Here is a 25,613-nt window from a genome sequence, read left to right as displayed (position 1 = left end):
CCACAGCCACAAAGCCTCTGCTCGTTAAAGGCCCACTTCCTATCAAGCATCTTGAAATAAATTTGAAATGAGATGGGCAGTGCCTTCATCACCAGCCATCAACACACTTCTCTGAAAATGAGATTGCTATTCCCCTCTCTAATTCAGAAGGCATTCAGCACCACAAGTCACAGACTTAAGACAGTGATAACGATGGGAATGCCTTGTTTCAAACTGTCAAGGACTGTTGACTACTGCCCCATCTGATGAGTCATATAAAATGGCAGTCTCTCAGATATGAACCAGATCTGGCTTCACTCCATCTTCCTCCACTGGCCATTGGAAGAGTGTAAAGGACTTTCTTTTCCATCTAAACCATTCTTGAATAGCAGGGTTTACCTGAAATCTAGTGTGCCTTGCTCCTTGGCCCCAATTCTTCTCTTGTTCTCTGGGTTATCCTTCGGCTTTCAGTGCTGGATCCTAACTCTCTCCAGACCACCAACGAAGGAAGTATCTCTTGATACCAGTCAATCAGTCTCTCCTCTACATTCAGCAAGAAATAAGTGTGCCATCACTCTAGTTCTTACCGACCACCAAGTAACCGAGTCATCAAGTAAACCACCTCAAGATTTATTTCTAATGGCAAGTAGTATAGCTTTCTTTTAAATAGCTACAATAAAACAGCAAATGCATTAAAAGAGCTCAATACTGACAGTCTCAGCAGATACAATGGGGAGCCGTTAAAAGAAAATATTTTCACACACAGGCATAAATAACATTTAAATTGTTGTTGTTCTTCATGGTACGAAACTCGGAACGTAGATTTTGGGGCAGGAAAATACTGATCTTAATTATCTAAGACTGGTGGCGGAGATGACAGGGGGTGGGCAAGATCCCTTTGTACAAGCAGAAGCTGTTCCACATGCAAGGACTTAGTTGAATACCCCTCTTCACATATCAAACTACAGGAGAACAAAACCAAGTCACCCTCATCAAATACTATTAATCATTCTCACCAAACAAACAAGATATGCAAAGCATCATGCCTCTGCTTCTCTTCTTCACCCTCTCTCATTTCCGTTTCATCATTGGTATTTAATCCATTGCGCTGAGGAAAAACACTTTCAGTAGGACTTGAAAGCCTTATTATCACCTCACTCACTCACCAGAGGTAGAGCTGATAGCCATCATTACCCTTGTGTGTGGTTTTATAGAAGTTTATTTCTATGCCTTCACCTCAGACCACTGGGAAAGTGAGTATGAAAGGCAAGACCTTCTCAGTGGTGCTGTCATGGCTCAAAAATACTACCCCCTGGTAAAGAGAATCAGCCCTGTTTAGACAGAAACTGAACAGGCATTATAATGTTTAACTCCTTGTTGCTCTGATATTGATTCCTAGACTATTTGTAGTTCTTATGGTGCTCATGGTTATTATTATATGGTTATAAAATATTTCGGGAACTATCTTGTATTCATTGCACTGCATGTTAAATTGTAATCCGCTCTGAGTGCTCTAAGGGCAGAAGAGTGGGATATAAATACATAATAACAAAAGGAGAAACACTCATATCTTCCAGGTCATCTCTTGAGTAGGCAGCCCTTTGCTGAATTTTCATATGGGCTCCAATAGGAGAATCAGCTCTCCAATTACTGTGAACCCCAAGGACTGTGAAGAATGTGGGCAATGTGTGAGAGCAGAAGGGGAAGGAGCGGGGAAATGAACTATACAGGCAGCGCTATTTTTGAGCTCAGCTTTTCCCATCAGTCCTGTTAACTTTTCTACAGCAGATAGAAAATGCTGGACTAGTCTGGGGGAAAGCCACACGGGTGGATAATTGCCTCTTTCAATTTATGAAGACCACAGAGTCTCATATTCCATGTTAGCTCGCCTTCTGATGTAACAGCGACTGTCATAAGTTGTTCTGATTAATAGTCGGCGCTGTAGGAATTAAGGGAAAATAACAGGCTGAAAAACTCTGGGGGTTTATACCACTTTAAAGAGCTGGCCCATGAGAAATTATACATAAAACTGGGGGTGGGGGGAGGGGGGAGAGACCAATAATAAATAAGACCCACAGTGATGAACAGGATTCAGCTAGTGGCCAGAGAGCTCCCAAAATAACCCTAACTGGACCAGAAAACAAAGGGCACAATATCTGACTGCCAATGGCACTGATATGAACATCAAGATGCACAGATGGATGGCAGTTTTCTATGTGGTTATATCTGCAACAATCTTCACATGTTTTACTTAGAAATGGAGATTAAAGTTTGAAAGCCAAGAGGTTCTATTTGTGTGGGGCAGGGTAGGTACATGTCAATAATAATAATAATAATAATAATAATAATAATAATAATAATAATAATAATATTTATACCCTGCCCATCTGGCTGGGTTTCCCCAGCCACTCAACTCCTGTTGTATTGAGTTTGGGGCCTTTTGCATTCAAAGCTGATACTCTACCACTGAGCCCTTCCCCAATTCTTGTTCTAATATTTATATTGGTCAATACATATTTGTACTACCAAATTTCATGACTTCCTAGGAGTTGGATTTTGGGAAACCGCGGAGAATTCTTCTAGCACTTCAATTATTATTTTTATATACACACACCCCACAACCATGCTTACAGTTCTGTGTGAACCCCTATCGATTGCTAGGAATGCTTAAATGGGAGTCTGCACGCAGCTGAGACCATTTTGCCAGTGTGACCACGGCATAGAAGCTTCCTGACATAAGATCACGGGACTGCCCCATTAAATCAAGTTTGTGCATAATGTTGCCTGGAGGGCGAATGCTGCAATAATGTAAAGGTTTGGAGAACTGAAGGGACGGTAAGCGATTCTGAGCATGTAGTTCTCTGTTGTTGTTGCTGCTGCTGCTGTTGTTGCTTCTTCCTAATGAGTCCTCCAGTTTTTTTAAAAGGCTTTCATTACGCAGACGAGCATTGGCCTCATCAATCCACAAGCAAGTCCCAACTCCCTACTGAGTGTCGACAGAATGCAAGGCTGCAAATTATGTTTTGCCGCTCAAAAACTTTTCATACAGCGGAAGCCCAGGGAATCATTATCCTGTATCCTTCAACACATTTTGAAAACATCAATATGCTAATGAAAATCAGCTCTGCTTTTTTCCATCATCACGTCTAGACGGAACAACTAACCCCCTCCCAGCTGAAAGCAGCATTGTGGTTAAGAACAGATGGGCTTGCGCTCAGCTCAAATAAGAGGAATGGGATGCTTTGGGAGATGGGGTGATGGCGGAGGAGAGAAGAACATTTGCTGTTGGTAGAATTCAGCCCTGTGACTGCCAGACTAAAGGAAAGGACATGCTAGCCCCAACCATTGGCCAAAGGAACAAGAGTCACCAAGCACTCTTCAAGCAAGGCCATCAGCAAGAGAAAGTCAACATGGCCTGGACTAAATATAAATGCTTGTAGACTGTGTACGCCGCTTCGTTGTGGCCATGAAGAACTGAACTTCTTCCTCAACCCTTTGCCTCCACTCTTCCTTTCCTCATGTGCTGTGTCTTCTTAGCTTGTCTGCATAAGCTTGATGCAGAGCCTGTTTCTATTTATTTATTTATTTATTTAACATGATTTTACACACTTTGGGAGAGAATAATGGTCTGAATCACAGAATTAACGCAATATAAGAAAGAAAGAAGTGTGTGTTAAACCTCAGGACGTGGCTAAAAAAGAAGAAAAACCTTGCATCTCTTCCACTGAGATGCAGATCTCACAGTTGGCCATAACTAGGGATTGAGGAAATCTGTTTGGTTCACATTTTAATATAAGCCTACCATTCTAACACATTTCCCAGTAACATGTGAACCAAAACAATACTATCCTTCAAAATTCACCCTTCTCCTAATTTTCCAATGCAGTTCACCAACCCAGAAATGTATACCAAAATGCACATATTAGGGAAAGTATACATTAAAATGCATGATATAAAAGGGGGAAATGTTTGGAAATATGCATACATTGGGCAAAATTGCACACTAAAATATGCATGTTAGGAGAAATCCTCACTAAAGCAAATGAATTTGAGAGCCTTTTTTTTAATGCAAGCTGATGTAGAAATGTGAAGTACAGAGATTAAGACTGGAAAAATGAGAAATGTGGAGTAACTGAAATTGACATACAGTGGTACCTCGGGTTACGAACTTAATTTGTTCCAGAAGTCCATTCTTAACCTGAACCATTCTTAACCTGAGGCGCACTTTTGCTAATGGGGCCTCCCGCTGCTGCCGCACCACACGATTTCCGTTCTCATCCTGGGGCAAAGTTTGCAACCCATGGTGCTACTTCTGGGTTAATGGAGTTTGTAACCTGAAGTGTTTGTAACCCGAGGTACCACTGTATTTTTCCATGACTATGTTCAAATCATAAGAACGTACCCAGCTGGTAGCTGCTCTGAAGGGCAAAATAAATTTGCAGTTATTCAATTTATTTATTTACGGCTATTAGCCCATAAAATATGTACAAACATAAAAACACAGGGACATAAAAACAGATATATCCGACAACAGAAGGTGAACACCACGATGCAAGGGTGGGTCATTGAGCAGAGCCAAGTGACAGCTTGGGGCCAGGAGAGCTCCAAGGGACAGATCACAGAAAAGGAAAACTGAAGACGAACTCCGACATGCACTCTCATCATAACAGTTCGATTAGTTTTGATGTTGTTGTTGGTTTTTGGTGGTTTTTGAGTGTGAGATAACCGCATTCAGAAATCTCGCCACCTGCAGAGTTACAGAAGGATCTGTATCCTGCAAAAGCAGTGCGGCGTGTGACTCAACAGGCCTGCCAACCAAGCGCAGTAAAGCAGGACCCAGGAATTTAGCCCTGGCTATGCTATGTAGGGGACAGTTGAACATTATATGTGAAAGAGATTTGCAGTTCATGCAAGATGCTACTGCCATTCCTTCGACATGTTTTCAGATTTTGGAGCATGTTTGCAAACTCTAGAGCTGACCCCCGCTTGATTCAATGTGAGCCTTGCTGAGCTTCATCCAAATTCACTGAGAAACAGAACTTCCTCCTACAAGCTTTTGTTGTATGCTGTATTACCCAATGGGACAGAAATTATGGGGCAAAAGGTTTCCACTTGCCTGGGATTCTAGTAAGACATTTTGTTTTACTTCTGGCAGAGTCAGATCTGAGTGAGCACATAATTTAATGAAAGGAGGGATCATATCAGGCAAAGTCAGGCTTAAAGGGTGGAGCGGGGCTGGGGGTGGGAAGAGCTTCACTAAATTTCTTGGCGTTCAAGTTTACCCTACTCCTTAAGTTTCAGAGCATGAAGCACAGAAAGCCCTGAGCCTTAAGAAGGCAAAAGGCCAAAAGCTACATGGGAATAAAGATATAAATTAAACAGAGGAAGGAGAATGCACAGAAGTTCATCCGCCTCTGACTAGTTTAACAGGCTGTTCCCTTCCTTCTCCTGAATGGTTTGTGTTTTCGGAGATTTCTAGTGAATTTGAAAGCTTTGCATGGGATTTACCTGAGGTAAATTCATCCGCGTACCTGAAATACATTTATTGCCTATTCATCGAGAGGACAAACAGCATTTCTAAAGATCAACGAGAAATATAAAATATTGGGCAGGGAGCATAATTTGGTCCAGTCATATTTGATATATTACAGCCCTTACTGGCAGTTAGGATGATAGATACCAGAAAAGCCATGACTTGCTTTTGCCTGGATCCTGACCCTTGTACGAAATCTCACATTCCCTCCATAGACAGCTTTTGACACTGAGACAGCACAATTGAGACTGCAGGGCCAAAGGGAAAACTCCAAAAATGAGTCAGAACCATTCATCCGGCCTCAGCTGCAAAGGTGAGCACCCCTTGCATCTTTCGCGATCTCACTGGTGGAGGATATAGCAAAAAGATATATACTGTACACAACCTCCAAGCATAACAAACTGTTACCATCTTTTCTCTAAAACTTATAGCACTTGGCAGGACAGATGCCAGCAGAAAACAAGTAAGTTCCCCAGATGAATATCTAGCAGCAGAACTGGGAAGTCACCCCTGGCCTCTTGGCATGAAACTCACAGCTCAATCGGCTTGACATACCTTTCCCTTCCCAACTTCAAGCAGAGACATTTCTTCTAATCCCCTTATAAGAATGTAAGAAGAACCACATTGGATCAGGCTAAAGACCCCTCTAGTCCAACATCCTGCTGTCACAAGGATGACCCACCAGATGCCTATAGAAAGCCTGCAAGCAGGGCATGAGTGCAACAGTGCTTTCCCCACTTCTGGTTCTCAGCAAGTGGTAGTAAGAGGCTTATTAAGCCACTGTGGTTAGTAGCCATCAATAAGCCTTATCCTCTAGGAATCTGTCTTCACTTTCTTGCCTTTGGAGAGGGTGAAAAAGTGTCGTATCTGATCAGCTCTCAATGAGACAGAAACAAACTGTAAAGAGTTACATATTTCCCAAGCTCCAAGAAAAGAAACTCTGCAATTTTCTTCCCCCATTGCAGCCATGTTCACTTTTAAATGAAGGCACTTCTATTCTTGGCAGTACTCTGGGCAAAGCTTTTCTCTGCCTGCTGAGAGAAACAAGGCAGTCGGTAGACTGCTGAGTAACTCCTGTCCACAAAAAGAAATCAATTGAGATGTCATTCTTTCAGACCCTCGCTAGACACATTCCCACTCAAGAAATTAAAATTGCAAAGGGTTCCTTACTTAGGTTCGACTGCAAGTTCTTTCTTGGTGTTACGGGAAAAATCACTAGAAAAACATCAAACATAGATCTATGAGCCTCCAAAAAGTTTTACATTACCCCCTGAAGAATTATTAGAAGCGCTCACCTACCAACACACTTCTGAGAATTTTTAAACTATGCAATTCTGTAAAGGCATTCAGATTAAGAAACGGAATCCAGTTAATTGTGCTGTGGTTTACTGAGTACAGTAGTACCTTGGGTTATGAACTTAATTTGTTCTGGAGGTCAATTCTTAACCCGAAACCGTTCTTAACCCTGAGGCGCACTTTCACTAATGGGGCCTCCTGCTGCCGCCACGCTGCCAGCGTGCAATTTCCATTCTCATCCTGGGGCAAAGTTCTCAACCCGAGGTACTACTTCCAAGTTAGCAGAGTTTGTAACCCAAAGTGTTTGTAACCCGAAGCATTTGTATCCCAAGGTACCATTTTATCAGCTTATGGCAGCACTGACACAGACCTTTTCATTGGTGGTACCCATGTTACGGAATGTACTCCCCGCGGAAATATGAGAGACCTCCATCAGTATTGGCATTCCGGAGGCTTTTGAGGACACACCTGTTTCATACAGGCATTTCCTAAATCTCTTACCAAGATTTTCCTATTTTAATTATTGCGTTATTTTATTGAGATTGTTTTATTGCATATTCTAATGGTGGATGCTTTGATTTTAATGTCTGTGTGATTGGTTTTTACACTTGTAAACTGCTCAGAGGCCTATTCCGGCATTAAGCAGTATCTAAATTCATGAATGAATAAATAAATAATAAAGCATGGTTCAGAGAAATCCCAGTGTGTTGAAATGAATCAAACACAATGAGGGGGGTGGAATGTTTGTTGCTATCTTTTAAACATACCCACATGAAAACACAAAACTGTATATGGTGCATAATATCTAAGTCCCATGTCCACCCTGATCTCAAACACATGATTGTGATCTGTACCACATCACACAAAATCTCCATAACAATCAGCAAGGGATTGAGAGAGCCAGCGACACTGACCTGCAGATCTACCCCAGATCACGCTGCAGCACAACAAATCACAATTCTCAGAATTCTCAGATAAGGGCTCGGTTTCCTCTCTTTGGCAATCACTCATAGCCAAGCAAGATTGTCTTCCATGAATATGGATTCAGGTAGGCAGCCGTGTTGGTCTGTCACAGTCGAAATAAATAAGCTTACGGTATCTGAAGAAGTGTTCATGCACATGAAAGTTTATACCCAGAACAAACTTAGTTAGTCTCTAAGGTGCTACTGGACAATTTTTTTATTTTTTTTATATTCCATTAATATGGCCAGTGAACCACATCTGTACAGTGAATTTCCACACATATCATGTGTCCGTGGTCCTACAAAACACTGTTCAATGCACCATCACATCCCTATATGTCAGTGCCAAGGGTCAGATCAACAGCTATTCAGCTGCACATGTGCTTCTGCTAGTGCATGGTGTCTTTAACCCTATCTCCTCCCCTCTGTGTCCCTTCCATTCCCCACCCTCATTGGCTCTCACTGGGGAGAGTCAGGAGAACCCCCAGAAGAGTACAGGGGGAGGAGTGGGGATATTGTTTGATCATGCAAGCAGAGATGCTTGTGCTGAAACAAGAGATCACCTGGGCACTGCTTCGAATTTCTCTCCAATACTGCACAAACATATTTTTAGCCACAGCCTTATTTGTCCAGCCAGCATCAAACAATATTATGGGAGTGGTAAGACCATTTGCTGAGTCCGTTTACAAATGAAACAGGTGCAGAAATGTAGAGATTTAAGAGGAAAAGAAGGTTCTGTCACCATTTTTGGTCTGCCTTTTGCAATGGTAAATGCTCCAAATGGCTGGGGCAGGAGGGCAGGGTACCTTATGGATAAAGATCAGTGTAAACCACCAAGTCATAGGTCGCAGCAACCTGGCAGACACCTCTGAATTTGCGGCCACTGAAGGAAATACAAACACAATCATGGAGATAGTTGCTGGCTTGAAATTATGCATTGGCTGGCATCCACAGGATAGGCTATATTAGGACCAAAAATCCAGTGCTGGCACACATCTTAAGCGCACTTGGGAAGCTTCCCTAAAAGAACATCATACTAAAAAGTATGTTCAGTTAATTGGAGACAGAGCGTGTTCAATGTAGATAAGGAACAGCACCACTTCAAATCAGAATAATCAGTAGCAAGAGATTTTTCCCACCTTTCCAATACATACTAACAGGAACAAGTTAGGATTTTAATTCATTAGCAGTTATGCATCTAAAACCTTTTAAGGTGGTGGCAGCTTCAGATAAAACTGAGCACAAAAGATACATTTTTTTTAAATGGATGTGACGTTTGAGTACCAAGAAAAATGCCCTGATCCCATTTCTTATTTGCCTTTCCTTTACAGAGGGAACTGTATCATTTTCTACTTGTTATGAAAATTTGGCACAGCCAATCCAATCCAAAGTCATTTTACTGGCATTATCGGGTTGCTACAAAAATGTTTTGCTTCCGTACCAGCAGATAAAATTGATCCTTTAAAATGTTTCCATCAAAAACTCACTCAGAGGCTAAGAGTTTCCAGTTCATGCTCTCTGGGCACTTTTTAAAGCTTTAGTCACACACACGCTTAATAAACCTAGAAGAGAAATGAGTTACAGTATTTCTCTTTCTCTCTCTCTCCCTCAGTTCTGCTTCAGGACTCTGGCAACCGATTCTCTCAAAGGAAAGGGCAGCCAGCACAGAGTTGAAGCAATATACACAGAATTTGTAAAACTACCTCTATCAGGATTCAGCCGTTTATTTTCTTAATTAACTGAAAATGATAACACAAGAGCATTTCCATTTGGGGAGCCCTCCAGCTTCATCAACTGCTGGAAAAATTCTGCTCCAAGAGCTGAAGTTACAGTTGTTTCAGCAGATTTCAAAATAAACACAGCCATACAATCGCGCTGCATAGTAGCCAAATCTAGGTAACATTACTGGCCACAGAGCTGCAGACGTCTTCAACACGCCCCGCCAAATTTTGTTACATGGCACCCACATTGTATATTTGTGAAGCCACAAAATGCCACGTTCGAGCCATGCAAACGACACCAATGAGACAAAACCATAAAAGCCAGAGGTGGTTTCTTCCAGCCTGTCCTTAGCCCACCTTCCTCTGCATGGATATTGCATTAGGCACCAGCAATTATAGCAGGCAAGATCATCCTGCGATTGGACAACCTTTCAACCACCTACACATCTCAGACCTGCCAAAGACCAAATACGAGACCCCGGAGGGAAAGGCCAGGAAGTGGGAAAACGATGTGTTCAAGAAGAATGGCTCTGGCATCCATTTCATTTCCTATAAGCTCCTCTTTACAAGTCAGCAGTTCTGCTAGAGCCACCTTAGATAATAATATGCAGGCCATCAAGACAGGAAGGTATGTCTGAGCTAAAAAAAAATGTCAAAACCGCTCCTCCTAATGAGCAGCCAAAGAAGTTCGGATCTTTTTGAAGTTCATGAATGGAGCTGCTCTCGATGGAATACCAGAATCCTAGAAGGATGAGTAGGGTTGGGTAAGACGACAGTGGTGGGGGAATCTCGCATTTCCTCTGGAACAGACCTGGCCTGCACTTGTCAAGAGCAAGTTTGTTGTTGTTGTTTTTAATTGGGCCACGCTCAGGATATGAACGCCATCCTCAGGGTCAGTCAGATCACTGGCCTTCAATGAGTGGCTTGGGACCCATTACCAGTTCACAGCAGCTGCACTGCCACCATACAAATATATGGCTTTTAAAAACGTCTCGCATGCTGCAAGTCTCATTCATTTGGGGACTTGGGAAGATATTGAGACATATACCGTGAGAATGGAGGTGGATGCTGGATTGTGGAACTGCAGGAGACACATCACCAACCTTCATATTTATCACTAAGATGGTTTGTTAGCTAAATTTGTAAAAGAAGCAGACCAATCTTCAATCTTTTCGTCAGCAGAATTAAATAAATAAATTATGGTCATTTGTAACACTTTGTTGTGTTTGGAGTGTGGGGTTTTTGTTTTTTTAAGGAAACAGCTAAAAACCCTGGCAACGCAAACTCCCATTTGCATTCTTAAAATATTCTTTGAGCAAAAGATTAAGGCTGTTGAGCCAATCCTATAAAAACAGACACAGCAAATAAAACCTGTTTCAAGACTATGCCAAGCTATTTTAGAAACAACCATCTGGCTCAAGGATCTTAACACAGTCGGTTCCAAGAAGCAAGGGGGAAGCCTGAAGAAGAAACAGATATTTAAGAAATTAAGAGAACTCACCAGCAACTGATTGAGGGCCGCTGAAACCAGCTGGGGAACAAAATATACTTCTAGATCATGGGCTAGTGTCTAGACACTAGAGCCAGTGTGGTGTAGTGGTTAAGGGCAGTAGATTCGTAATCTGGTGAACCGGGTTCGCTTCCCCGCTCCTCCACATGCAGCTGCTGGGTGACCTTGGGCTAGTCACACTTCTCTGAAGTCTCTCAGCCCCACTCACCTCACAGAGTGTTTGTTGTGGGGGAGGAGGGGAAAGGAGATTGTTAGCCGCTTTGAGACTCAGGGTAGTGATAAAGCGGGATATCAAATCCAAACTCCTCTTCTTCTTCCAAACAGCAAAGTGGCATGCTAGAATATAGATGCTGATCTTCTCCATCCTGGTATGATCTCTGCAGAACACTTCTCACTGACATGTCTGCTTTCCATGAGCAAGGGATTTTGGCTTCTGGGGAGTATTTACAGAAGGGCTGAGAAACCCAGGCCCAGAAGTCAAATGTGGCCCTCAAAGCTTCTTTATCTGGCCCTTGGAACTCTCTCAGGCCACACCCCTCTCACTTGGCCATACCCCTCACTATCCCTCTTCCATAGCCTTTTTGAGTGCTGTTGCCTGCCTGGAATTTTTTATTGAACTATGACTGAATGCAAGGGCAAGTGTAGGTGTGGGTGACTGTCTGCCTTTGTAGCCTACTATACAAAGATGAAGTCACATCCATTGCTCTACCCTCTTTTGCCCATGGATACAAACACCACTCACAGAGAGCCCCAGAAGGTTGTTCATGATGGAAGGTGGCCCTTGGGTGAAAGAAGCCCCAGCGCTAGTTTAAAGATGTAATCCCTCACATACACTCTAAAGTGTATGTGAGCACATTATTATACCACTAAACGTGCCATTTTGGCTTTAACTGAACAGCAGACACACACTTCAAGGAAGAGGGTGGTCTTCCCAGTAGTGCCCAAGTTCAGAGCATCGTCTAAACCATCCTATGAAAATGAAGTATTATTAAAGGGGTTCAGCTGTGGTCACATGAGATGTACAAGCATGAAGGGAGCATTTTTGAGAACGCCAGTGTCAAATGCCAGCAACACAAAACAGACAGAATTTTCCCACAAGAGGCTGTAGCCTACAGAACGAAGGTTAAGAGTCACATCTTCCACCCTCCTGGCACCTCTGTCACTGCCCACTACTTGTATGTAGCCTTTGGAAGGTGTCCTCTGGCTGAAAAACGTTCCCCATCCCTGTCAGACGTACTGTGTAACTTTAAGACCTAATGCCCAAGTTTGCTTGTTTTCCTCTTCTCACCTCACTCCTTCCCCCGCCTTTTGCGTTGGACCTTATAGATTATAATTAATTAATTAATTAATTAATTTTATAATGAATGATTTTAGAGTGTTGTTTGTGCTGTACTTTTGTACTGTTTTATTGTTGTTAGCCGCCCTGAGCCCGGCTTCAGCTGGGGAGGGCGGGATATAAATAAAATTATTATTATTATTATTATTATTATTATTATTATTATTATTATTAACCTGCAGACAGGAATTCCAACACACACACACACACACACCCGTGCATTGATCTTATTTAAGTCACTCTGGGAAATCTTTTGACTGAAGGAGCAGGGTAAAAATGGTTTAAATAAACTCAGTAAATTCAAAGCCTCCGCCACGTCCCTCCACCCTCCAAAATGAGGCAAGTGGTGACCATGAGAAATGAGGGCCTTTCCAGTCCCAGCACCTCAAATATGTCCTTTCACAGCACCAGGCAAAGAAATGTGACCAGACATTCAAATGTGCTTTATAGCTGGTTTTAGACATGCTGGGTTTTAGTGGTTTTGCTTCCGTGACTCTTCTGGTGTCTTGTTTTTATGATTTTAACGTCTCTGTTTTTAAAATTATATGCTGCCCTGGGAGTCATGGTACTGTAGGGTGGCATATAAAATTGCCTGTTAAAATGGTACTTCAGGAGTACTTACCAGGAGTATCCAGCAGGAACTTTCTATTGCTCTGCCCTTACAGACTACTGGGTACTAGCTGGATAGCATTTGTTACTACAGTAATAAGCACTAAAGTATTTGTTATTGTAGTATCAACAGGCAAATTGCAAAAAAGAAGAGTGGGGAGATACAGGATCCTATAATCTAATACAAAAGAGCTGGAATAGGAACAGAGGAAGCTGCCTTATACAGAGTCAGCCCATTGATCCATCTAGCACAGTATTGTCTACACTGACTGGCAGCAGCTCTCCATGATTTCCAGGTCAGGTTCTCTCCCACCCCTACCTGGAGAAGCTGAGGATTGAACCCGGGACCTCATGCATACAGCACTGACGCTCTGCCACTGAGCTATTGCCCTTCCCCTCTCTATTGCTCTGCCCGGAACACAGCCATTCCATGAACGGAAGATTTCAGTCACTGCACTTGCTAAGCATAAAACAGCATTTAAAAGGACCAGATTGCAATTATGCACACATACCAGAATGAGCAGCATGCGAGTGCAGAAAACAGGTGGCAGGGTGCAAAAAGTAGGTCATTTTAGCAGGGCATCCTGTCAAGAAACAAGTTGTTGTGGATACCCTGCAGCGGAGGGGCAGTCAGGTTGCTAAGACCACAGTCAGCAAGAGGCAAATTCACTCAAAGGCTTCGGAGACTTTGGGGGTCATGTGTCAACAGAAATGCAGTGCACCACCCGGGGGGAAAAAATGTCAGAAGCCAAGAAATTATATATTTTTTAAATCAATCCAAGACAGAAAGCAGTGTCATGTTTGTACTAAACAGTTCAAGCAAGGTTTCCCAGCACTTGCTCATTCATTGATTTTTTTTTAATATTAGTGAATACGCTAAACAAGTATCCCCCCTTTTGATGCCACCTTCAGTTGTCCCTGAAAGGAGGTTGGTGTAGCCTGGCCTTTGCCAACCTGAGGCTTGCCAAGTGTTCTGCACTACAGCTCCCAGCAGCCCTACCCAGTCCCAACAGTTTCTGTTGGGAACTGCAGTTCCAAATATCAGAAGGGCATCAGGTTGGCAAATTCTGGTGTAGTCAATAAAAGCCATAGATCTCCAAAACGGAATTGCCTGTTAAGGGAGATACAAGACTTCTCCCTAGCCAGGATTTGATAGGTTATCATTGTTCCCACACACCCTGCCATGCAGCAGAAGAGGGTGAGGGAGCAGGTATGTGGGGAATATTCAACCCCTATTTTATTGATTTCAAATATTTTTATCCAACCTTTTTCTGTGGCTCACTACATAAGCTAAAACAATTGTTAATGTACGCTCAAACAGAAAATAAAGTGAGAGCAAAAACAATACTTTGCAAAATAGGACAGAAACATTTTTTTGAGGGGGGTGAATGTCTTAACAGCCTGTCTAAATAGCAAAGGGGTTGATTGGGCCCCTTGGGAAAGGGAATTCCATCACCAGGGTGCCACTACAGAAAAGGTCTTGCCTCACACCCCAGTCAATCAGCTATTTGGTGAAGTAATGTTATGCCCTGTGATACAAACTGCATTTCCCACACAACTGAAAGCTGCCCAAGCCTTCATTCCTGGAAGGAACACTTGGTGACCATCAGAAAGGAAGGGATAGTATTGTCACTTCCTTTGCCACAGTAGAACCTAAAACTTACTGCACCTTTTTTTCCTTTACAGGTCCCCATGACAAAATTTGACCCCCAAAAATGATGCTTCCATACCAGAGTGAATATAACCAATCTATACAAGAAGAATCCCAGCTTGAGGAAAGTGTTATTGACTATGGATCAATTGAAAAACCTGACAGAAGTGAGAGTACATCTTCTCTCCCTTACAAACCTAATCAACTTCTTAGGATTCCAAAACTGCTCTCTCAATTTTCAACAATACTTTCCCTCCTCTGTCTTTAAGACAGAGTATGTATGAAAAGTATGAAATAAAGATGAAGAAAAAATATGACCCTGATATACCTCTAAGAAGACTGGGTATGTCTGAAAACACATGCATCTTCTTAAATTTCCCATGCACAACTCTTATGTACATAAATAAACCAGTCAGTACCCATAAGCACGAGCTGAGGGTGGGGGTGAGGAATCTCAATGAATTGTAAATGTCAAGGATCTGAATGAGCAGATTTCATAACATGTTTTCATCAGCTTTTCCAAGAATTAGACGCAACCAGCTCATGTTGTCAGCAGTAAATCAGTAAATTGTCTCCCAGCTTTGCAACTTTAAATTTACAGGGTTTAGCCCAAAAAGGGGGGGGGGGGAATAATACATTTATAATGGCCTAGCTCAGCCAGTCTCAGATATATCCTAAAGATACAATCAACTGCTGATGACCTTGTATTTTTAAAACAATCTGTCACTCAGGCTGTCCTTCTCTCCCGCCAGCAAAACAACAGTATCAACACCACAGGAACAGATCTCAAAGGTTCATTTTGTCTGAGTCTTCAATGGGATGCACGTGTAAGTACATCTTTAGGAGCTAGGGTCAAAATAATGAGCATGACTATACGTAATGCAAAAGCAAGGAAAAGCAAGGGCAGTGAACATTACAACATGAGCAAAAAAGCAAAGAACATGAATGTGAGGTTTCTTTCCCTTCAAGTTCACTGTCATCTGCACTTGACCATAGTTGGTACACAGTTACGGGGCAAGAACACAGGTCCGTGTGTTAAGAAATCTCACACATCTGCATTAGAAATCAGCTCAAGAGCCACTGCTATCCAGTTTGACAAAGCCAGGCTAAATGGACCATATGTCTAACAACACCACATCCTGTCATGCTTCTCTTCCTGTTCAGAATACATAGCTCAAGACCCTTTGAGGAAACATTTATTGAACCATCCCAATGTCCAAAAGTAACAGGAGGACAATCCCTTTACTAGAAGTAAAATGTCACAAAGTAACAAGCAAGTGTTTTTAATTGCCTCTGAGCTCTTCTTAAGGTTGGATGCTAACACACCCACCCCCAAAACAGGCCAAAAAAAGCACCATAATTTTTTTGGGGGGGTTCTCTCCCCTCCTCCCCTTTGTTTTGTTTTGTTTTGTTGCCTAACATTCAGACACAAAAAGAGTTTGGGGGACCTGACAGATTACTCATAACTTTAAAACATTTAGCTGGTCCTAATAAAAATATGACTATTAACTTTGTGTTATTTTTGGATCCCCCACCCCAATAAATTAGCACAGCTACTTTCAATGTATGTTTATTTGGGAAGAACCACAAGTCTGTTCCTTAACCAGGATCCAGCCAGATGCATCACTGCACTGCCAACAACAGAACACAAAGTTTTAAGCTGCTCTGCATATCCCTCCGTAGTACCTATGGGCATCAAAGGGATGAACCTTCAGGAAGGTGTGTCAAGAATTCCTAATACTATGTTCTTAATTCCGATTGGCCAAAAGCTTCATTCTTAAAACACGTCACGTGACTAACTCTACTCGTCTACTCAAAATCATGAATGGATTTGCTTCCCCGATGCTGCACTGCGGTGCTCGCTGCCCTGATGAATCACCACTCCCTTTCTACCAGCTTATCACCACTGAATTATTCACTTAAATGAGTTTTACCAACTTCCCTGGCTGTTTTACGGCGGATTATCGCCAGGCGTCGCAGCAGCGCCCTCTACCCGACCCACGCGGGAACTGTACCCAGGGACGCTGCCCAGCGCCTTCGCTTCTGCCCATTTCAATTACAGGCGACGATTGCGGCTCAGAAATCTGCAGGCACTTCAAAACAACCCCCACTTCGCTTTCATTTTAGAGATTGACCTCTTCCCAATACAATTTCCGGCCGCCTCAAGAAAGAAAAAAATGCTCGACGTGAAATTCTGCACTAAAATATAAATGACAAGTCTCCTTAAGAAAACCCCGTGGAAGAAAGTCATATTGCATGTACCCAATGAGTTCAGAATAGACATGCACAGCATTGCACTGTTAATAATCTCCCTATTCCGTGCAAAAATAGAAACAAAAAGGCTTCTTCTCACCGACTTCTGCCTGTCCTCTAATCCACCGCTTTTTGCCAGCAGGCTGGCAGGCTTGCCTTCGCCCAAGAGCTAACGTGGGAAAGGGCTTTTTTATTTTAGAAAAGGGCTGCAAACGCTCGAGAGGCTCTCCTTTCCCATCTCGGCTCTCTCCCTTGTGTTTTTGCAGCTGCTCTGCTCAAGAGAGACTATAAATGTAGCCTGCGGAGAATGTTTTTTAAAAAATAACGAGCGCCCTAAAAAGCTACGATCACTTGGGTTGGACTTACCCAGAAGCTCAAGCAGCGCTTTTTTTCATCTCCGGACTTGGCTTTCACCGCAAACGGCTGAGCTCAGGGCTCCTGCGCGGCCATCCCGTGTCCGCCAGCCAAGCCCCCTGGACGCCCAAGTGCACCAGGCAAGGGAAAGGGGCGGCGGAGCCTGCGGGCTGCTGCTGCTGCTGGCGCTGCAGCGGCGTCTTCGCCTTCGCCTAAAGAGCAGGCGCCGCTTCCTCGTCCAGCCAGCGGCCGCTTTACGAGCGCCGCAAGCTCAGCTAGGCGCTCCTGCGCTACGCGCTCTTAAAGGGGCCACAGCCCCGACGGGGCGCGCAGGGAAAGGAGCCCTGTCTTCACGCGGCGGCGCGTGCTTAATCTGAGGGACGCCCTCCCGATCTGCTGCTATTCTGCTGGTGGGATGCAGAGGTCAGCGCAGGTGGGGCACTCAAAACGGACTTGGCACTTTTGTCCAACAAAGCTACGTCGGGAGTGTGTGGGGAGATCTTTTCGCAGTTAGGAAAGTGATGCGGAAAAGCACTGGGTAGTGTGGGAGATCAATGGCTCTGACCCAAGAAAACAAATCCGAATGATTGTTTGATAAATAGCGTTGAATGCACTCCCCACAAACTTTGTGCAGCCGGTCAGAATGTTGCATAAAGTGTCCAAAGACCAATAGGTCCACTGATAGGTTTAGGAAGCACTGGGGAAGGGACATAGCAGGCACCTTTAACTGCCCCACAGCTGACATCATAGATGACATCACATGTGGGCAGGTGGACATGATTTGACTGAAAGCAACTTGTGGGCCAAAATGGTGAGGCCTAGTGAGACCCACAAGCCAGAGGTTCATTCTCTCTCTCTCTCACCTGCCATAAACTTTGTGCAAACAAATCAAGATTAATGTCCAATAAGCAGGTCATCTGCAAGTGACTTTAGCATTGGAATAATTTTATTTTATTTTATTTTTATTGCTTCTTATAAAAAAATCTATTGCAAACTGCACGTTTGTGATCTCTCAATGGACCACTGACAATATTCTGTATGCCCTGTATTAGAGTCATGTTGATAGAGGTAGCCATGGAGCTTTGAGGATTGTCTCAGTGCAGCTGCTAATTCATTAGCAAGAAGCACAGCAAAGAATCAGAAGACTATGCCCCGCTCCAACCCTACTTCATATTATATTTATTTGGTTGGCTTACTAGCTTTCAGATTTATAGCCCCCTTGTCAATCAAGTGATCCTCAAGTTTGCAGTTTCTCCAATTCAGCACTCAGCCAAATTACAATATTTTTGTAAATAAATCTTAAATTTCCTCCAGTCTTCTTCCATCCTTTCTTCTCCCTGGTCTCGAATTCTGCCGGTCATCTCGGCTAATTGCATATAGTCCATCAGTTGCATCTGCCATTCTTCCACAGTGGGTAGCTCCTGAGTTTTCCAATTCTTGGCAATTAATATTCTTGCTGCTGTTGTTGCGTACAAAAAGAATGTTCTGTCCTTTTTTAACACACTCTGGCCGACAATACCCAGGAGAAAGGCCTCTGATTTCTTAGTAAAGGTGTATTTAAACACCTTTTTTAATTCATTATATATCTTCTCCCAAAAGGCCTTCACTCTAGGGCAGGTCCACCAGAGGTGAAAAAATGTTCCTTCATTTTCCTTACATTTCCAACATTTGCTATCAGACGAATGGTATATTTTAGCCAGTTTAACAGGGGTCATGTACCATCTATACATCATTTTCATCACATTTTCCTTCAACGCATTACATGCAGTGAAGTTCAGCCCAGAGGTCCACAACCTTTCCCAATCTTCAAACATAATATTATACCCAATATCCTGCGCCCATTTTATCATTGTTGATTTTACCATTTCGTCATGTGTGTTCCATTTCAGCAGCAAGTTATACATTCTTGAAAGTACCTTAGTCTTAGATTCTAACAGTTCAGTTTCTAACTTTGACTTTTCCACTTGGAATCCTAGCTTTTTGTCATTTTTAAACACTTCTTTAATCTGAGCATAGTGTAACCAGTCTCGCACTTTGTCTCTCATCTTTTCTAAACTCTGCAATTTCCAGTTGTCACCATCCTTTTCTATTATCTCCCAATATTTTGGCCAGTTGGCCTCCATATTGGCTCTTTTCCGAGCCTTAGCCTCCAGGGGTGACAGCCACCTCGGAGTTTTATTCTCCAGTAAGTCTTTATATTTTGTCCAGACATTAAAAACTGATTTTCTGACAATATGGTTCTTGAAGGCCTTATTTATCTTAGCTTTATCATACCATAAATATGCATGCCATCCAAACGCATTATTAAAACCTTCCAAATCCAAGACATCCGTATCTTCAAGAAGTAACCAATCTTTTAACCAGCAGAAAGCTGCAGCTTCATAATACAACTTTAAATCTGGCAGGGCAAAGCCCCCTCTTTCTTTCGCATCTGTTAATATTTTAAATTTGATTCTGGGCTTTTTGCCCTGCCAGACAAATTTAGAAATATCTTTCTGCCACTTCCGGAAGCACTCTGTCTTGTCTACAATCTGCAGTGTCTGAAACAAAAATAACATTTTTGGCAATACATTCATCTTGATGGCAGCTATTCGGCCTAACAAAGAAAGTTTTAGTCTTGACCAACTATCCAAGTCTCTCTTAATCTCTGACCAACATTTTTCATAATTATCTTTAAATAAACTCAGATTTTTTGCTGTTATGTTTACCCCTAGGTATTTAACTTTTTTAACCACATTTAGTTCTGTCTCTTTCTGAAGCTGACTATGCCCCGCTCCAAAGACTATGCCCCGCTTCAGAAGACTATGCCCCGCTCCAACCCTACTTCATATTATATTTATTTGGTTGGCTTACTAGCTTTCAGATTTATAGCCCCCTTGTCAATCAAGTGATCCTCAAGTTTGCAGTTTCTCCCCCTCCCTAAATGGAGATTAAGGGCAAGACAAACAGAAATGCTTTGTCACACAGAGCACAGTTCAGGTATGGAATTTGCTTCCAAAATATGTGACAATGGTAGAGTGAGTAGGGCCAGAGCTCAGTGATACAGGCATGCTTTCCCTGCAAAAGATTCCCAGGCTCAGTCCCCAGAATCTCCAGGTAGTGCTGGGAAAGCTTCCTGCCAGAAACTCTGGAAAGCCACTAGCAGTCTCTGTAGATCAGGGATGGGGAACTTGTCTGGATGTTGCTCAACAACAACACCCATCATTCCTGGCTATTGGCCCTCCTGACTGAGGCTGGTAGGAGCTGGAATCCAACATCTGGAGAGCCACAGATTAGCCACCCCCAGCACAGATGGACCAGCAGTCTGAATTAGTGTAAGACAGCTTCCTCAACTTTATGATAAGCTCTCTCCAGGGAGACTTGCCTGGCACCATCAGTAGCATTTTTAGGCAAGAACATTCTTATTCACCCACGTCTTTGGATCTTAATTTTAGTGGTGTAGATCTGTTTTTCTATTATTTGTGCATTTGAGGATGTTCTAGCCTCTTTTTATATTTGTTTCTGATGTTCATTTGTGTAAGTTGCTTCGAGTTTCATTTTTGGAAAAAAGTGTCTGATGAATAATAATTTTAATCAAATTGCAGGAAAGGAGATTCTGCCTAAACATTAGGAAGAACTTTCTGACAGAGCTGTTTGACAGTGGAACAGTCTCCCTCAGAAGGTGGTGGACTCTCCTTCATTGGAAGTTGTTAAAACAGAGGTTGGATGGTCAGGGATTCTTTAGCTGTGATTCCTGCATTGCAGGAGGTTGGACTAAATGTCCCTTGCGAGCCCTTTGAACTCTATGATGGTGTGATTCTGCTTCTCCCATCCTATGGAAACAATTCATCCTAGAAGGTTCTCACACAACCAGAAGCCCAAAGAGGGCCACTGGAAAATTCCATACTTCCCTGCTCTTCAGCTCACAACTATTCTCTGTGCCATTGCAGGAGGGGAAAGGCCTCAATGCTCATTCTCCACAACCACTCAACAACACATGGATGCATGCCTACACCCTGGAAGCTGAGCCCAGTTAAAGATTGAAAGCCTCTGTTTGTTGAGCGTTCATCCTGATTTCCTTGCACAATGCTTACACAGGGGTTCGAATATGGCTGTGTACACCCTGTACCTTTAAAGCACATTCGAAGCACATTGTTTCCCTCAAAGAATTCTGGGCACTATAGTTTGCTGAGGGTTGCTAGGAATTGTAACTCTGTGAGGAACAAACTACAGTGCCCACAATTCCTTGAGAAAAAGAAAGTGCTTTAAAGGTATTGGGTGCATCCTGATTGGCTTGTAGGGAGGTAATATGACAGTGAGCATTCATCCCAATTTGCTTGCACAGAGTTTACACATCTCCCCATCAATCAATCATCTATTCTCCACTTTTTAGTGCATTTCCCCATCACTTTCCTAGTTGCAAAAAAACAAAATGAAAACCAACCAGCAACCTTGCTTTGTTTTTAAGTGGATTTGTTTCTACAGAGCGATTTAATTTCCGGCATGGGATTGAATCCTTTTTGCAAAATACTGACAGTCTAGAGGAGACCAAAGAGTTTCCTTCTCACTTTCTGCAACACCAACAGGCAAATGGCTACAAGGGTGGGAATCCTGCTCTTCCTGCTGTGGGGAAGATGCCATTCTCAGAGTGTCTCTCACCCTGAAGAAACATGAGAAAATATCTACTTGCTACCCACCAGGCAATATTCTGTTGACTCTTGCACAAAAAAGAGAGTTTCCCATCCAACAGCAGAAATTGCCTCCCTAGACCAAAAGGAAACAGATGGCAGACTGGCACTGGTCTAGAATAGATGCCCAACTAACCACAGAAAAGGTACATATTGGCCAAATAAGTGGCAATGCTGGCCAATCACAATAAAGCACTGTTTTCTCTACTCTACTAGTCTTCTGAACAACCATGGTAGCTTGGCGTTGATTCTGGTGCTCCCAGGACATGTCTACAATGATTTTAGTTATACAAAATGGATATGCCCCTTGCTTGTAAATAGACCCTCTAAGCAGTTTACAAAAATAAATAAATAAAACATTTGACACAACATTTGTTAGTGCTAGAGGCAGAAGAGAGATGGGGAGGAAGGCTTCTGTGGCAATAGAGCTTGGCAGCTGCCATTTGGAATGGGAAGAGTAGGACTTTGATTGACGCTCAGTCCCTTGAAGGTTGATCAGGATAATATTGGGTACATGTAGAAACTTGGATCACATCCATGCCATACATTTAAAGCACATGGCTTCCCCAACAAAGAATCAAGGAAGTTTGTTCACGGTTCTGGGAAGTATAGTTCTCTGAGGGCTAAACTACAGCTCCCAGGATTCTTTGAGGGATGTCTTAAATGTGTGGTGTGGCTGTGACCTTAGCTACAGAGAAAAAAAGCCACAGTTATCAAAGTCCAGATTTGGAAATACTTAACTGTACTCTGTGTTTCAGGACAGTATGTGGAAATAAGCACTTGCGTATATCTAAAGCACTGGGCGAATTAAGAGAATTAAGGAATGATCTTTTATTTAAAAATAACAACAACCCATAATGTACTTCCTACATTGTTCTGTACGTGTAGCTTGAAGATAAGAAAATGTGCAGTCTATGATAGTCTCTTAGATAATTTAGTAATAGTTCTGTTCCTTTGCAGTCCAAAAGAATACCAAGTTTTTAAAACATTACAAAGATTCCTTTGGAAGCCAGGTTTCATGATTCAGAAAGAGAAATATTCACTCATGCTTTGAAGTGAAACGATCCCCTCATGCATGCCTTGAAGTGCAATGGTCACACAAAGAACCTGATGGATATAAATGTACTGGTATCTGGCTTGAAGAATAGGGGTGCAAAAACCCAAGAGCAGGACATTTCCAAAAGCGAGATTATGCCATAAAAGGGAATTGTTTTCTGCACCAAGTGTTCTGCAAAAGCTTCTGTATCAGCCTTTGGTCTAAATCATTTGTTAGATCAGTTGTCAAAACAAAGGAATCTGAGTATTGTTAAACTGAGGACAAAGGTAACTATTGTAGATGGAGTTTCTGTGGCAGGCTGCCTGCTCCCTCTGACAAAGGGCTTAAGCACCATGTTGTGTGGATGGGGGAACTGAACTGTGAGCAATAGCCAACACATTGTTATTACAAGGCATAAGTGTCTCTTACATCTGACACACTGCGGCTGCATCCCTGCTCTGAAGGGATGGGGTGACTTCTGATGTCAAAGAAATTTGACTTGAGAGCTACGCCTGGCAAACACTGTCAGCTGGTACACAGCATGTTCACTGTGGACCTGGGATCACGTCCCACATCAGCCATTGGTTCACCTGGTGAATCTGTTGAGTCACTATTGTTCGTCTCAGTTTCCTCATCTGCAAAATGGGGACAATAATCCCCTATTGTCCGGGAGGTGCTGGCAGGATGACTGAGAAATGCTTCATCAAGAGCTGAAAATATACTATTATGCCTTTAAAAATCTCTATTTAAAAAATCAGACTGGATAGCACCAAAGTAGGCATAATTAATTAGAGCAATCCGTTTCAAAATAAAATGTGCTTTTTTCCTGAGGGAAAGCTCCATTACAATGCCCAGTTATGAGCTGCAGTTGCAAATTTCAATCCAAAGAGCAAACTGTTTCAAAGATGGTGGACTTGAACTGATTGTATGGGACGTTAGGCACTTAGAGAATCTGGAGCCAATCTTTGTGCTCAGATTTCTGGGATCCTTCAGCTGATTCAGCTGATAGCCAGTGTTACCAGCAAGTGCTCAAAACAGCTTACGGTAACTCACATCTTATCCTCATAACAGTGCCGCAGGGTTGCAATTTGCCAGGGCCACCCAGTGAGCTTCATGGCTGAGCAGGGATCTGAATCACATTCAAACCCAACCCTACCACTACAAATGGGGGGGGTGTAAATCCTATGTGGAGGCACATCGTGTCCCTTTTCTAAAGTGCTTAGCTTGCTCCCACCTCTTGATCACACCTGATCAGTTTCTTTGCTTTCTTTGTTCTCCACTTAGAGACACCAGACATCCGCCTCCCCCCCCCCCATTTTGTTTCAAAGGATGTTCCATATTCTAGAATTCCCCCAACACCACAGAACATTGCAGCAGAAGAAAAAATATCACTGCACAATGTTGATGGAATCTGGATTCAGCGAGCAATTCCACTTCCAATCCTGGCTGAGTCCTGCTTCCTCTTTCCCAATCAGTTTGTGCTCATTTCCAGTAGATCTGTTTTCATTTAGCGAGTTTCTTCTCTCAACTCTCCACATTTCTGAAGTTGACAGTGGAAACTGAAAGGAACCATCTCAAAAGTAAGAGCTTATGAGGACGGAGGAACCATTGTCCTTTGGGGCCATACATACGCTTTGTGTGTCATCTTGGGCACCCGGTAATGTAGGCAAATAAATTACACATTTGTACCGTGATTCTTTTTAAAATTATTTTTTCCCACTATAAAAAAGCATTTACACAGGCCCAATGGAAGAGGTGTGGAAGAGGGTGAAACCCTAAATGTGGGAACAAGGAGGGAGGGAAATTTAATTTTTCCTCCAAATAATACCATTATTAGATCAATCACAGTGTTCTACACCTCAGCTCTCAAAGGCAGGTTTCCTGTGATTGCCAATTGCCAGAAATCACAAATGGGGAGATTGCGACCACACTCAGCTCCCTCTTGCAGTTTCCCATAAGCGTCTGAGTGTCCACTGTGAGAATAGGATGTTCAGCTAAGTGGGCCATTGACCTAATCCAAGAAGGGTCTTCTCATAGTGTGCAAGCTTTCATGTTCTGCAGAACTCTTCATCAGGCTAGGTGGCAAACAAAGCCGTAGAAAAGAGGGTGGGGGCAAAGACCCTCCAAGAAGCTTGAGGCGGCATGCACGCTTCTTCCCCCTCCCGGCCCCAATTTAATCCTCACAACAACCCTGTGAGGTAGGTTAGGCTAAGAAGCAGGGACTGGCCCAGGGTCACCCAGTGAGCTTCATGGCCGAGTGGTGATTTGAACTCTGGTATCCAATACCAACACTCTGGTCTTAATCCAGTACTAAAATCACTGTACCACAGTGGCGCTCTCTCTCTCTCTCCCACACTGACTTTTGAGACGAAGAGAGGGAGAAGGTATCAGACATTCAAATGTGCTTTGGATAGGTGCCATGAAAGTTCCAAAATGCAACAAGGCATGAACGGAAAAAGAAACATTTCCCACCCCCTATAGGCCAACACTGCTACCTTTACTTATACGGTAAATTATCTTGTTACCCAAAGTCTTTATATATAGCAGATTGTGGGCTGCTAACCCTGATTCATGCCTTGTACTTCACAGCCCATTGTTTTGTTTTGGCTCCAAAACAATTTGTATCCCACCCTGGTTTTCCCGGAAAATACCTGCCATCCCATTGTAGAGAAAGAGGTCCTAGCTAGCGAGTGGCACACAATGTGG

At 42.9% G+C, this 25,613-nt stretch overlaps 1 protein-coding gene across 8 annotated transcripts in view; it reads right to left on the bottom strand.

The window, feature by feature from the left end:
* Window positions 1-25,613, bottom strand: part of DAAM2 (dishevelled associated activator of morphogenesis 2) — a 219,525-nt gene that overhangs the window by 170,117 nt on the left and 23,795 nt on the right. Inside the window, exon 1 of one of the 8 annotated variants that reach the window (XM_083604469.1) lies at window positions 17,217-17,579. The exons of 6 other annotated variants lie outside the window; for them this stretch is intronic. The gene's annotated coding sequence lies outside the window, so the exon portion shown is untranslated. Of the gene's footprint in view, window positions 1-17,216; window positions 17,580-25,613 lie in introns of those variants that run through there. One more of the 8 variants, XM_083604464.1, reaches the window with a different exon arrangement.

Source organism: Podarcis filfolensis, assembly GCF_964270895.1.
Source record: "Podarcis filfolensis genome assembly, chromosome: 3".
Lineage (NCBI taxonomy): Eukaryota > Metazoa > Chordata > Lepidosauria > Squamata > Lacertidae > Podarcis > Podarcis filfolensis.
This window is presented reverse-complemented; position numbering and strand designations above follow the sequence as displayed.